General features: G+C 33.2%; 1 protein-coding gene across 9 annotated transcripts in view; it reads right to left on the bottom strand.

The window, feature by feature from the left end:
- ZBTB20 (zinc finger and BTB domain containing 20) overlaps positions 1-13,039 on the bottom strand; it is a 762,522-nt gene that overhangs the window by 615,310 nt on the left and 134,173 nt on the right. The window contains exon 1 of one of the 9 annotated variants that reach the window (XM_045540229.1): positions 12,849-13,002. The exons of the other annotated variants lie outside the window; for them this stretch is intronic. The gene's annotated coding sequence lies outside the window, so the exon portion shown is untranslated. Of the gene's footprint in view, positions 1-12,848; positions 13,003-13,039 lie in introns of those variants that run through there. 9 annotated transcript variants of the gene reach the window in all.

Here is a 13,039-nt window from a genome sequence, read left to right as displayed (position 1 = left end):
AAGGATTTATAAAAATATAACAGCAGCAACCACCTACAATGGTTACCTGTTAGGTTCCTAGCAGCCAAATTTTAACAGATAACATCTTTAATTAAATTTTCAAAGAAAGGGACAGCCTGGAATGTAGAAAACTTAAGATGTTTGAGGTTACATTTGTATAATAAGCACACTATTATAAGAGAAAAGAGATAAAATGTGCATCAATTTCAACGGCAGGACCATTATATAAAGAGAGACAAACAAAATATGCCATGAGAACAGCTGAAGACAATCCAAATCAGTTTTGGAAGTAGGAGTAGTACAAATTTCAAATTAGTAAAAGTTAAAAGTAAGCAAATTTTAATCAGCTACAAAATCAGTTCCCACATAAGAATGTTTTTCAAACCATAGTGCTTAACATGCCATTCAAAAGTCACCTACAAGATATGAACCATGACTCTTCTAATTGTTTCAACTGGCATTATTTTATTTGGGGCCTTCCCAATTTAGGACAAAATGAATAGAAATTGCTTAAGGGCATTCTCCATCAATAATTTTAGAAAATAAGTCTTCCTTATTAAATAAACATTTGAATACAAGGTTTAGGTATAACTTATCAAAGTATGGCAAATGAAAACCAATTTATGATCCTCAAAGATCATCAGAAAGAACCTGTACATTTATATGACAAGAGGACAAGATACATTCCCTATAAAAATGGAAAAGGCTAATTTAGCTTTAGTGCATCCATAACTGTGCTTTCTAAGGTGGAGGTATTCATGTGGGTTTTGGGTATTACTAGAGTTTTTAAAACACCAGAGAAATCTGACAAGTTCTGTGGTAGACTTCTCCAAGAATCCTTCATAAAAGTATCCTGGCTAACCCCCATACTAAAGCCATCTAAACTCAGATCAAATTCCATTGAGCTAGAGCTCTAGAGCAACAATAAAAGATCATTCACTTGACTCAATTTTACTTGCTGTTTCCCTTCCAAATAGAGGGGAAAAGTTCAGAAAGATTATATACTAAATACTGCTTTTAACCCTAAAATCCAATCACTTTTTCTTATCTCTTTAAAAGTAACCCAAGCCCTTCTCTTTATTATGTGCAGCTTCACTTTGTTTATTTTTATTTCCCCAATAGCAGAATGCCTTAAATAAATTCTTAAAAACCAACACACCAACAAATAAATAAATTAAAACTCAATGACTATAAAAAGTACACAGTCTAACCTACTTAATTATTAACAGGTAAACAGAATGCATCTCTGAATTATTTACTTAATCGCCTTCAACTAAAAACTTTAAAGTTTTTCAGATTGGAATGCATACCCTTCCTAAGGATCCACAAAATTATTATTTTAAAATATTCTATTAAACCATATTAATAAAAGCAATTTAAAAACACCAAAGCAAATGTGAATTTAAACATTTGCACAAGTACATAAGAAAAAGAACACATTCTGAAAATTTCAGGTCAGTAAAATTCTTTTCTTTCCAGCTTTCTCTTGTCCTCTTTCAGATACTTTATTTCACAATACATTTGGACAGAATGAGTAGGAATATTCAGTACTAAACTGTATTAAAGAGATTGACATAATAGTGATTTTGAAGCGATAATTTATAGACAACTCTTATTCCTAAGCATACCATAAGAAATATAGAATTATGAAAATATTAAAACTGTTAATAATTCTGAAATTAAGGAAGGAATAAAAAAGAAAAAATTAATAGTATACAAATCAACATTTTCTTCCATATGAGCTGCTTAACATAAGTAAACAAGGCAGCCCTCTGGGAAGATAATAAAAACCAAAGATCTTTTTCTCTACAAAAGTGTGCATGCTCACAAAATTTAGTATAAAATTTCCAGAGGTCCACAGACCCACATAAAAACCTCTTACCTTCTAATTTTATAGAATTCTAAATACTCAGACATAGGAGACTGTACCCTCTATATAGTAATCCAGGGCATAATGAGGATATTTTGAAGTTGCTTTTTGAAGGCTCTCCTAATTACGAGCTAATTTCTTATGATTGGTCTCCTTTCTTCTAAAAGAGGAGTGTAAAAATAATTCTAGCTAATTTAGTCTTGGTTAAAAGGTAAATATTAGATTATTAAGTATGAAATGTCCTATTTCCTTAACACATTGACTGCCACACTGGAAAAAAAGATTTTTTTCCCTTGGGGCCACAGTGTTTTATTACAAAAATAGAATAAAAACTTCAAAAACAAAATGTTTTGTTATTTTTTATTGTTTTCTGTGCATGAGTTATATGCAACTTGAAAAACAGTTCTCATGGCTCCCAAGGTGAAGAGACATGTGAGTTCCATATGCTTCATGAGGCCCCAGGCTCTCAACTAGCATGAGTTAAATACAACTCACATGGCAGTTAATGTGTTAAGTACTAAGCTGGACAGTTGATATCTGTGCCATTTTACTTTGACACTTCTTGTTTTATTTTTACTGTGAAAGTACATCTTCAATTCTTTCAAACACATGGCTTGGTTTGTGATTCTCTTTCAAATTGTTTTTCTTAGAGCAATTTTTGTAAAACCATGGGTAAGTCAAAAATCTGTGTTATTTTCGAATACGAATTCCATTGTGGAACCAATGCTATGCAGACAGCTGGAAATATCAATGAAGTGTTTGGGAAGGGTGTGGCTAATGAACATACAGTATGTCGATGGTTTGAGAAGCTCCATTCTGGTGATTTTAATCTTCAAAATGAGCCGTGTAGGTGACCTGGGACCAAGGTGGATAATGATGAACTGAAAACTGTAGTGGAAGCAAATCCATCTCAACCTATGTGTGAATAGGCAGCAAGGTTTGAAACAAATTTGCAAGGTAAAGAAGCTGGATAGATGGGTACCACATGAATTAAATGAGCGTCAGAAGAGAAATCATGTCGAAACTTGTCTTTCTTTGCTGTCATGACATAAAGGTGAACAATTTCTACATCATATTGTTACATGTGATGAAAAATGGATTCTTTCTGACAGCCACAAGCATTCAGTATAAAGGCTGGATAAAGATGAAGTGCTGAAACACAGTCTAAAATCAAGTATTTATCAAAAAAAGCTAACAGCGTGTGTTTGGTGGTCCATTGCTGGTACTATCCATTACAGCTTCACGAAACTTGGTCAATCGATTACAGCGGATGTTTAGTGCAACCAACGGGATGAAATGCTTGCAATTAAGCAGCCAAGATTGGTCACTAGAGACAGGCCAATCTTCTTGCAAGACAACGTTCAACAACATGTTACACAAACAACGCTGCTCAAACTACAGAGGCTGGACTTGGAAACTCTCTGTCATGCACAGTAGTCACCAGACCTTGCACCAACTGACTACCACTTTTCCAGGCTTTGGACCACTTCTTGCAAGGAAAAATACTCAATTCTCAAATAGCTGTGGAAAACACCTTTTGCGATTGCATTGCCACTCACTCTCCAGACTTCTTGGCTGCTGGCATAAACAAGCTACCATTAAGATGGCAAAACTGTGTCCATAGTTTAGACACATACTTAGATTACTTGTACTGCTTCTTGTCTGAGATATGATAAACTGAACTTTTGATTTGAAATTGGACATTTCATATTAAATAACCTAATATGTCTTCTTTTAGGACAATTGCACTACCAGTTCTTAGAGCTTTAAAACAAAATAGTGCTGCTTTCAAATCATTTCACATTTTACAAGTGACTACAATTTTCTTCTTATATTTTTGTAGCTCTCACATGAGGCAGCGTCAGAGAGAAACCTACTTAATTTTCACCTTTACTTGTAAAGATTAACAGAAAATAGCAAACATAAGCATTCCCTATATTCAGGTTCTAAGTACTTTTATGTACATTTACTTATTTAAACCTCACAAAATCTCTTGGAGGTAGGTAATATCATTATTCCCATTTTATTTATGTATAAACTGAGGCACAAAGAGATTAATTTGCCAAAGGAAACCCCTCTGCTGAGTGGTAGAACCAGGATTTCCACCCAATCTGGCTGCAGAGTCCACACTCCTACAGGCCATGTTAAATTTCCAGCTTCCTCTTTCATGGCTCATGGGTTTTCCTTGTGTGGTTTTAGATTTAATGTAAGTCCGCCTCTTCACTACCATGCAAGAAACTTTCATATTGTTTTGCATAGACAGATTGATCCGGGGAATTGTTCATAAGTTGCTGGCAAAACTGGCACCACCGTTGTGCAGCTGGCAGTTATATACCATCATAAATTTCCCAGAGTCAAAGCCCCAGATGGAAAAATAAGACACCAGTGTTAGTAAATATGGAACTATACAATAAAAGCTGAACCCTCATTTCCTTTTTGGAAATAGTTCTGATGGGATAGAAAATTGAATGATCATATATTCTAAGGGCCAACCAAGACAACAGTATAAATGGGCAATATTATCACAATAATGGTTCCCAAAGGTGGGATAATCGTCTCCCATTCCTAATTTGTCTGAAGAGAGGTACAAATCAGACTATATAATTTTTACTTTCTAGTCTTAAATTGTTTCTCTGAAATAAAATATTAAAGTAAAATGCATATTTAGTGAGGGCAGGCAAGTTGCTTCAGTGGCCAAAGCTGTAGCAATGTGAATATTTTTTTGGAATATCCTTCTGACAGATTGTTACCAGAGACAGCAACTAATTTGTAGTGAAGGATTTGCTTCTAGCGTACCAACCTTTATATATTGAGTAGTTCCATGAAGAGCAAAGGCTGATAAAAAATAATAAATAAAATAAATAAATCTCACAGAAAAGGTTTTTATAGCTTGTACAGAAAAGGTTTTAGTTATAAATTCATTCTATTTAATTTTTATTAAATTACTCCCTATGCAAAAATGTAAACAAACAGGTACCAGTGAGACACAAATATAAAAAGGAAAATAAAGCAGAATGTTCAAAGTCCTGAGATTTGGTTAAAGATCAGCTTACAGGAAAGAAGGCATAGCACAAGACATATAGGAATACAGATACAAGACAACATAAGGAAAAACCCTGGTAACTAAGGCATCTTTTTTACATTACACACAGGGAATTTTATGGAGAAATTCATTCCAATGTAGGCAAGCTAGGCTGGGAATTAGAACTTGGTTAAAACAGAAAGTATGCCTGAAATACAGTATCTTCCTCAGCTTCTATCTCTATAGCATCCAATATGCCATAACAAAATAAATATTTGGAAATCATCTAGTTATTACCTTATTCCTTATAATAATTCCTAATCACTTACAATATCAAGTCCTATGTGCTTGCTTTTCAAATTTCTCCATAATCTAGTTCCGTTATATAGCCTCACTTCCAAGGAATGCAGAAATTGTACCCCCAATCCAAAATCAGATAAGATTTTAAACAAATATACAGTGATTTGGCAAATGATTATTGAGCCTACAATGTATCATGCAGTGTTCATGTAGCTGAAATATTTTCACATATTTATCAGGCTTTCCTTATGCCCTCAACATGCCCTCTATGATGTCTTTTCTGTACAGTCTAGCATGAGGTACTCTTGTCTACTCTGTCAATTCCTATTAAATTTAGAGTGCACAAGAACTAATTTTAACTTGGGCAATGCCAGTTAGGAAAGTAAAGTATCATATAATATATATCATAGCACTTAACAACTGGATTTAGGAACTGGGCAGCATTGCTTCTCAAGGCTACTCTGGTTACCACATTTCAGAGACATGGAAAATGTTGAAAATGCTGATGAAAACTAATAGTAAAACTCTCAAGTCTGTACCTGAGCAAGGCACCTGATAAGCATCTAATCCAAGCAAGTTAAAAAATGAAAGAAGTTTGTATCAGGATAATTTTTGGCTTCAGACAATATGAAAGGCTTTGTCCTTTCAATTTGGTATAGACTATCAGGTATATAAAATAGATTAGCAGTTAAGTTATAGACTAGGAATTTTTACTTTTAAGCCAAAATATGGCCAACAGAGTTGAAATTTTAAGCAATTTGTTGAATTAAATTAATTTTCAACTGTATGTTTTAGATGCTTTGTAATTTTCTATATTTATGTTAAGACTTCCTATTATTTTCCAATTTTAAAAATGTATGTCTCTTCTTATAAACTCATGTCTCTTCTTATAAACTTTCAGATTTTTCACAACTTCTTCAATTACCATTTCAGTAATGTCTTCTCTAAATGTGACTATTTTCTTTGTCCTAGTGACTCTCGTATCCAAAACCAGTTTTGCTCTCTGAATTTATCTTTTTCTTTCTTCTTCCAAAAGGTATATCGATGTGGTGTATATTCCTTCCACTTCCTGATATTTTCATTTGAACATGGCACCCTCCCACATCACAATCTAGTTCATCTACCTACAACCTATTTTTCTGTGTGGCTGGCATTGATGGAGATAATGGCATTTAGGATGTCTTTTTTCAGTCACTTGAGTCTGGCCCATTCCCAGTCCTAATCTTTTTCTTATTAAAAATCAGTTATTTTTTTTTCAAATCTATATTCTTTTCTCAAGTCCTCCCCAAGGCCTTCTTTACACAGGATATGCTTTCTTTAAATGTCCCTGCTCACTAACTGTTTTCTATGTAGAAGTCTCCACTCCATCAGGGAGCAAAGCAGCTGTGCAGACCCAGGCAGTGACATTCCAAGCAAGATTCTCCTTGGTCTTGAAGAACCAAGTACTAATCCCCAATTTCTCCAGAACTCTCACTATCTCAATGCTTTCTCCCTTCTCTTCTCTTATTCCAATCTAGACACCTATGCATGGCCGCCTTTTTTACTGACCAGCAGTTGATTCAGATACAATCAATTCAATCATCTCTCATTTTAGCTCACATACCTACATTTCTGTTTAGAAAACAGTGATCAGTTGAATATCTAAGAAAATATACAAGGGGCTAACCTTGTCCCCTGTTCCCACTAACAATCTCACACAGATGCAAAACATAGAGGATCCTAAATGAACACACACACACACACACACACACACACACACACTCACACCCACCTCTACACATTAACTGTTTTACTAGAATCCAGCCACAGTGACTTTCTTTTTCTTCCTTTATCAGGCCACACTTGTTTGGGGCTTTCACCCTTGGTCTTGTAGAGGGCTCCTCTCCCAGGTCATTTCATGATGGCTTCCCCTTGTCATCAATCGGTCCTCAACTGGAATGGTTAACTTGTTACTCTTTATTCCGCTATTCACCGTAATCTGACCCAAGTCATTCTTTATTCCACTGTCCAGATTTCTTTTCTTCACAAGTTATCACTATCTGCTATTATTGTATTTATTTATAAACTCATTCATTGTCTCTCTCCCTACATTAGGGATGCTATCTGTGTTGCTCACTGCCAAACCACTTGCCCCTAGCCATCATGCCTATTGCATAGTAAGTACTCAAATATCCGAATAATGAATAAATATACAAAAGTCATTAGGAACTTAATCTTCAAACCATAAATATTCTTAAGCACCTACAATGTGTAATGTATTTTTTTTTTCAGTTGAATCCTAAACTGAGGAATGCTTTGCTCCTAACATAAGTTTGAGAATAGTCTAAGATCAAATTAGATGACTCTTATTTTAAAAGAATCCTAGACAAAACAGATTGCTACAGAATTAGACCTAAAATGTCTTAATACATAAGGGTAACAACATTGTCTCAGCCATTGTTCCCTTCAAATTTCCCCATTAAACCTTTGCTATGTCATCATCTTCTTTTATGATGTCAAGATCAGTTGAATAGAACTAATCTTGAAAGCAGTGACAATGATACATATCTCATTTTGGACTTTTACTGCCAAAATAGACTGTCAGTCTTGAGACATGGAAGATTCAGGATGAGACTAAACCTTGTTTAGTAACATGTACACATTCACTCCCTCCTTCATGCAATGTACGAATATCCTGCCCATGCCTAGACTTAACAACAATTTAATATTTCTACAGGTAAAAATTCATTCATTTTAACCAAGGCCCCTTTTATAAAAGGTCAAATAATAAATAATTTAGTAATTATAGGTCGTATAGTTTCTGCCTTAACTACTCCACTCTGTCACTGTAGTCTGGAAGCAGCTATAGGCAATAAATTTTAATAAAACTTTGTTTACAAAAATGTGGTTGGACAGATTTGTTGATCCCTGATCTAAACCCATCAGTGAAGCCTCCACTGTTTTTCTATACAGGAGACTTAGCAATAAAATTTGATTAGAAGGGGTGCCAGGAGGACTTGTATTAGAACTTGCCTTTGTGTGATATACATGCTATTTTATATGAATTATATGAGGATGTAGGGGTTGGAGGAGATTATGGGGAACCTGAACCCCTCAGGTCAGCCTTGTCACTGCCACCTAATCACACAATTTGCGGGTGTTCTTGGCATTACATTTTGGCTGTGTGTAGATTCATCATCTTTCCATAAATATTTCATCCCTCATATTATTTGTATCATAATTTTAAAATTATTTTTGAAAAGCTACAACAAACACTTGGTTGAAGTTCAAAAAATGCGTTCCCTTTTCCCATTCTAATTCTGCAATCCTATTTTAAACAACTATTAATTTTGTCAGACATGATTTGTTTGTAATAAACTCATCTTGTTCATTGCTAATGATTCCTTTGTCTTCAAGATGTTTACTGATTTCTCTTACAGAGTTTTATTGAAAATGTTGTCAGATACTCTATAAGGCCATTTCATGTTACATCTATTATAAGAATTGTCTCTCCCTCAAAATCTTTTAGGTATTCTAAATTTCCCAATTGGAATATACATTTCTATATTCAAAGTATACTAAATAACCCTTTACCTGTTTTTGGTCGGTAGCTATTTTCAAAAGGTATTTTTAAACTCATAGCATGCTTCACAAAATTGTACTCCAACACCAAAACAGCTACACAATTAAACTAAAACTTGGTAAAGATTCTAAATGATAGTACATTGATTCACATTGTCATGAGATATATTATTTATTAATTAGTGACACTATCATTTTCTATTCTCCATCTTACAGTTGCTGTAATAAATTTCACTGCCAATCAGCTTTCATTAAGATATCAGCCCTTCTATTCATGATAACCAATAAATTGTACTCTACATTTCTGACATCCAATTCTGCTTTATCTGCTCTGGCTACATAAATCTCTAGAGTATATAGTGTCAAAACATTTTCTTAGCTTCAACTCGTGTTTTGCAAAACTGCTAAAACTATAACATCTAAATGCAAAGTTTGCCAGTAAGTTACATCAGCATGTCATGCAACCATGATTTTTAAAATAAAATGAGAAAATACATGAAGTAAGATTTTAGATAGTATTATAAAGTCTGCTTCAATTGGATTCAGTATTCAATGAACAAAACCACTTGGAAAGTAAACCTTGAAATCATTGAAATATCCATTCTAAATAATGGGAACATTTAGGTAATTGTCTGTACAAAACAAGGATCAGGCTTTCTGAGGTCATAAAATGCTTGACCTTCCCAGGTATGATGAATGTAGAAAGCTTACTACCAAGTTACACAATAGAGGTAAGATTGTTGAATATATCTGAAAAATAACATTTTCAAAAGCTCCATAGAGTAACTAATTCATTAAAGAAATAATTGGAAAGATTCTTTTTCTTTCCTGGTATGAAGGAGAATCACAAAACATTGCAATATTTGCAAAAGAGGATGAAGTATTCAAGTCTCACTTGTGAGATTTGAATAGCTTTATTACTTATGCTCTTGCTATGAATTCAGTGTGTTGAAGAAAAGCATTTCCAAAAAACACACAGGTTTCCTAATCCTGGGTTCCTGATAATATCACATGATAAAACAAGAGCTTTCATACACAATCAAGCTGACAGTCACTTACTTTATACTCAGAGGGACCAATTTTTCCCTGCAGACATCAGTATAGCACAAATCATAAAGTGCCAAAAATTGAGTCAGTGCAAACCTCTCAACTTCACTCAGGTATCAGCAAAAAGCACCAGTTTAGCTACATGTAAAAAGAAGTCAGGTACAACAAACTGAATAGGAGGGCAGACTAAAATTGGAATAATTTATCTGCCTCTGCTATAGTTCATTTACCTCACTGAAAAGAATTAAACTGACCTTGCCAAAGATTTGTCTTGTCTAGGGATAAACTGTTTTATCAATGCAATTTCACCCACTCCCCATCTTCTTCCTTTCTTACTCTTTTAAACCATCTTTTTCTTTTTAATAGTCTCCCTTTCCACCCAAACTTATCAGCTTCTCTTTTTCTCCCTCCTACTAAGCGTGCACGCGCGCACACACACACATACACACTGTATGATGTTAACTGCTAACTTAAAGTATGTTTTCTTTTTAAAATCATATATGATTATTGATGTGACCGTACAGAAGTATGTCAACCACTGAAGAATTAGGGCAACATGATCCAAATCAACTGCTAAATACATTCATCATATACATACTGTATATCTTCAGTATAATATTTGATAAAGTATTTGTAGAAAGTCTCTCTAAGAAGGTGAAATTCGAGCAGAACCTTGAACAAAGTAAAGGAGGGAGTCACAAGGCAGAAGAAGATACATCCACAGGAAAGAAAAAGCTTAGTAAAGGTACAGAAGTTTTAAACTATTTAATTAATACTTTTGAACTGATACATAGAAACTTTTCCCCTCAAAGATTATGTATTCTATTTAAATAATGTGTAATATTTATGAGATTCAGCAATTACTGATCTAAAAGAGATCTCAACAAATACCAAAGAATTGGTACTACAAAATAGTGTATCTGACTACAATGCAATAAAATCAGAAATTAAGACAAAAAGATAGATTAAAAATCTCTATATGTTTGGAAACTAAAAGACACATTCATAAATAATCCATGAGTAAAAGAAGAAATTGTAATGGCTATATTAAATATTTAAACTGAACAACAATAAAGGCACTACATATTAAAACCTGTGGGATGCAGCTAAAATGGTACTTAGTAGAAAATTTATGGCTTTTAAATTCATATGTTAGATTTTTTAAATATGTAAAATTAATTAGTCAAACATCAACTTAGAAAGTTAAAAAATAATAGCAGAATAAAGCCAAATAAAGGATAAGGGAAGAAACAATAAAGATTAGAACAAAAATTAATGACATGAAACAAATATACAATAGAGAGAAATCAAGGAAGCCAAAATTTGTTCTTTAAGATATGAATAATATATTAGGTTAAACCATATGAAATCGCCGGTATTCAATCTATAGTAAAACTTATGCTGATCACAAAATTATTAATTATTAAATATTAAGCAAAAAAAGAGGCACTAATTAAAATCTTTAGGAATGAAGAGAATGTTATCTCTAAAGATATAGGAAAAGTTTAAAATACCATAAAAGAGTATACTAAACAACTAAATGGCATTAAATTTAACAACTTAAATGAAATAGGCAATTTCCTAGAAAAGTGTAACATAGCAAAACTGATATAATAAGAAACAGAAAACCTGAATAACTTTATGATCAATAATTGATAGTAAAAATAATCTCCCTATAAAAGTTAAATCTCACATAGTTTAACAGGTAAATCTGGATAAGACTTTAAGGAATGGATAATCCCAGCCTTATATAAACTATTACAAAAAGAAAAATAAGTATCCTGAACTAAGTTTTTGAGGCTGGCAAAATCTTGACACTAAAACTAGAGAGCCTGAGAAAGAAAAAACAAATGCCAATCTCACTTAAAAACATAGACGAAAAAGTCTAAATTAAATCAGAGTAAAGCAAATAAAGAAATATGTGCATGTGTATATATAAACACATAAATACATAATAACTATAGAGAATTTATCTCAGAAATGTAAGAATTATCCAATATTGGTAAGTATGTTAGGCGATACACTATATTCAGAGATTAAATCAGTAAAACCCTCATTCTCTCAACATAAGCAAAAAATTAAAAAACCTACTATAAACACAGACAAAAGACATGTAATAGACTAAGAGAAGATACCTGCAATATACATAACCAATGAAGCATTTATATTCAGAATATATAACAAGCTACAATAAACAATGATAAAAAAAAGATAACCATTATAATTTTAAAAACTACTGATGGAATAAAAACAAAATATATAGAGAAAATAAAATTTGATTGGCCTATAGAAATATGAAGAGTTGTTCACCATTACTTAAAACAAAGAAATAAAGCAACAAATAGACACACTATTACTTCAGATGACTCAGGTTAGAAGAACAATTTTCCATTACTTTGTAACATTAAAAATGTGTATTTTCCAAGCCCAGCAATTCAAATACAAAAGCTCTCCCACAAGTATACAAGAGGATATGTACGAAGATGTTTATTGTAATACTAACTATAATAGAAAAAAATAAAAAGAAAGAAAAATAAAGAAGGAAGGAAGGAAAGAAAAAAAAAGAAAGGAAGAAAGAGAATAAAGAAGAACAAAGGGAAGGAAGGAGAGTAGAAAAGAAACATTTAAATGTCCATCAATAGGAAACGAAAAATTGTGGCTCAGACACACAATGAAATAGCATATGGCATCATACATAGCAGCTAAAATGCCCAGATCTATATGTACCAGCATCAATATTTCTGTATGAATGTAACATCAAATGAAACCAAAATATGTCACAGAATGACCCAAAATTTCTCAGGTCACAGAGCCCTCAGTGCCCTCTTAGTTTTTTTTTTCAGAGCCCTTAGTGTCTTAGTAATGTTTTCACAACAAATTTAGCCAAAAAAAAAAAAACCCAAAAAACAAACAAAAAAAAACAATTAGTTAAGTAATTAGGTATAAAAACTCCACTCAGTAAGTATTTTTGTCCAGGTAAAATGGCTATGTAAAAGTAATTAACATAAATTGAAAGACAAAATATTATAATCTATACCCAGTACCTACTTTCTATGACACCACCTGCCAGAAACCCAGCTTCACAAAGACATGGCACCATCAAGAGGAATGTATTGGGCCGGACGTGGTGGCTGACGCCTGTAAACTTAGCACTCTGGGAGGCCAAGGAAGGAGGATTACTTGAGGTCAGGAGTTCGAGACCAGCCTGAGCAAGAGGGAGACCTCATCTCTACTAAAAA

Source organism: Lemur catta, chromosome 1 (genome assembly GCF_020740605.2).
Source record: "Lemur catta isolate mLemCat1 chromosome 1, mLemCat1.pri, whole genome shotgun sequence".
NCBI classification, from domain to species: domain Eukaryota; kingdom Metazoa; phylum Chordata; class Mammalia; order Primates; family Lemuridae; genus Lemur; species Lemur catta.
The sequence above is the reverse complement of the archived record's forward strand: the minus strand, read 5'-3'. Positions and strand labels throughout refer to the sequence as shown.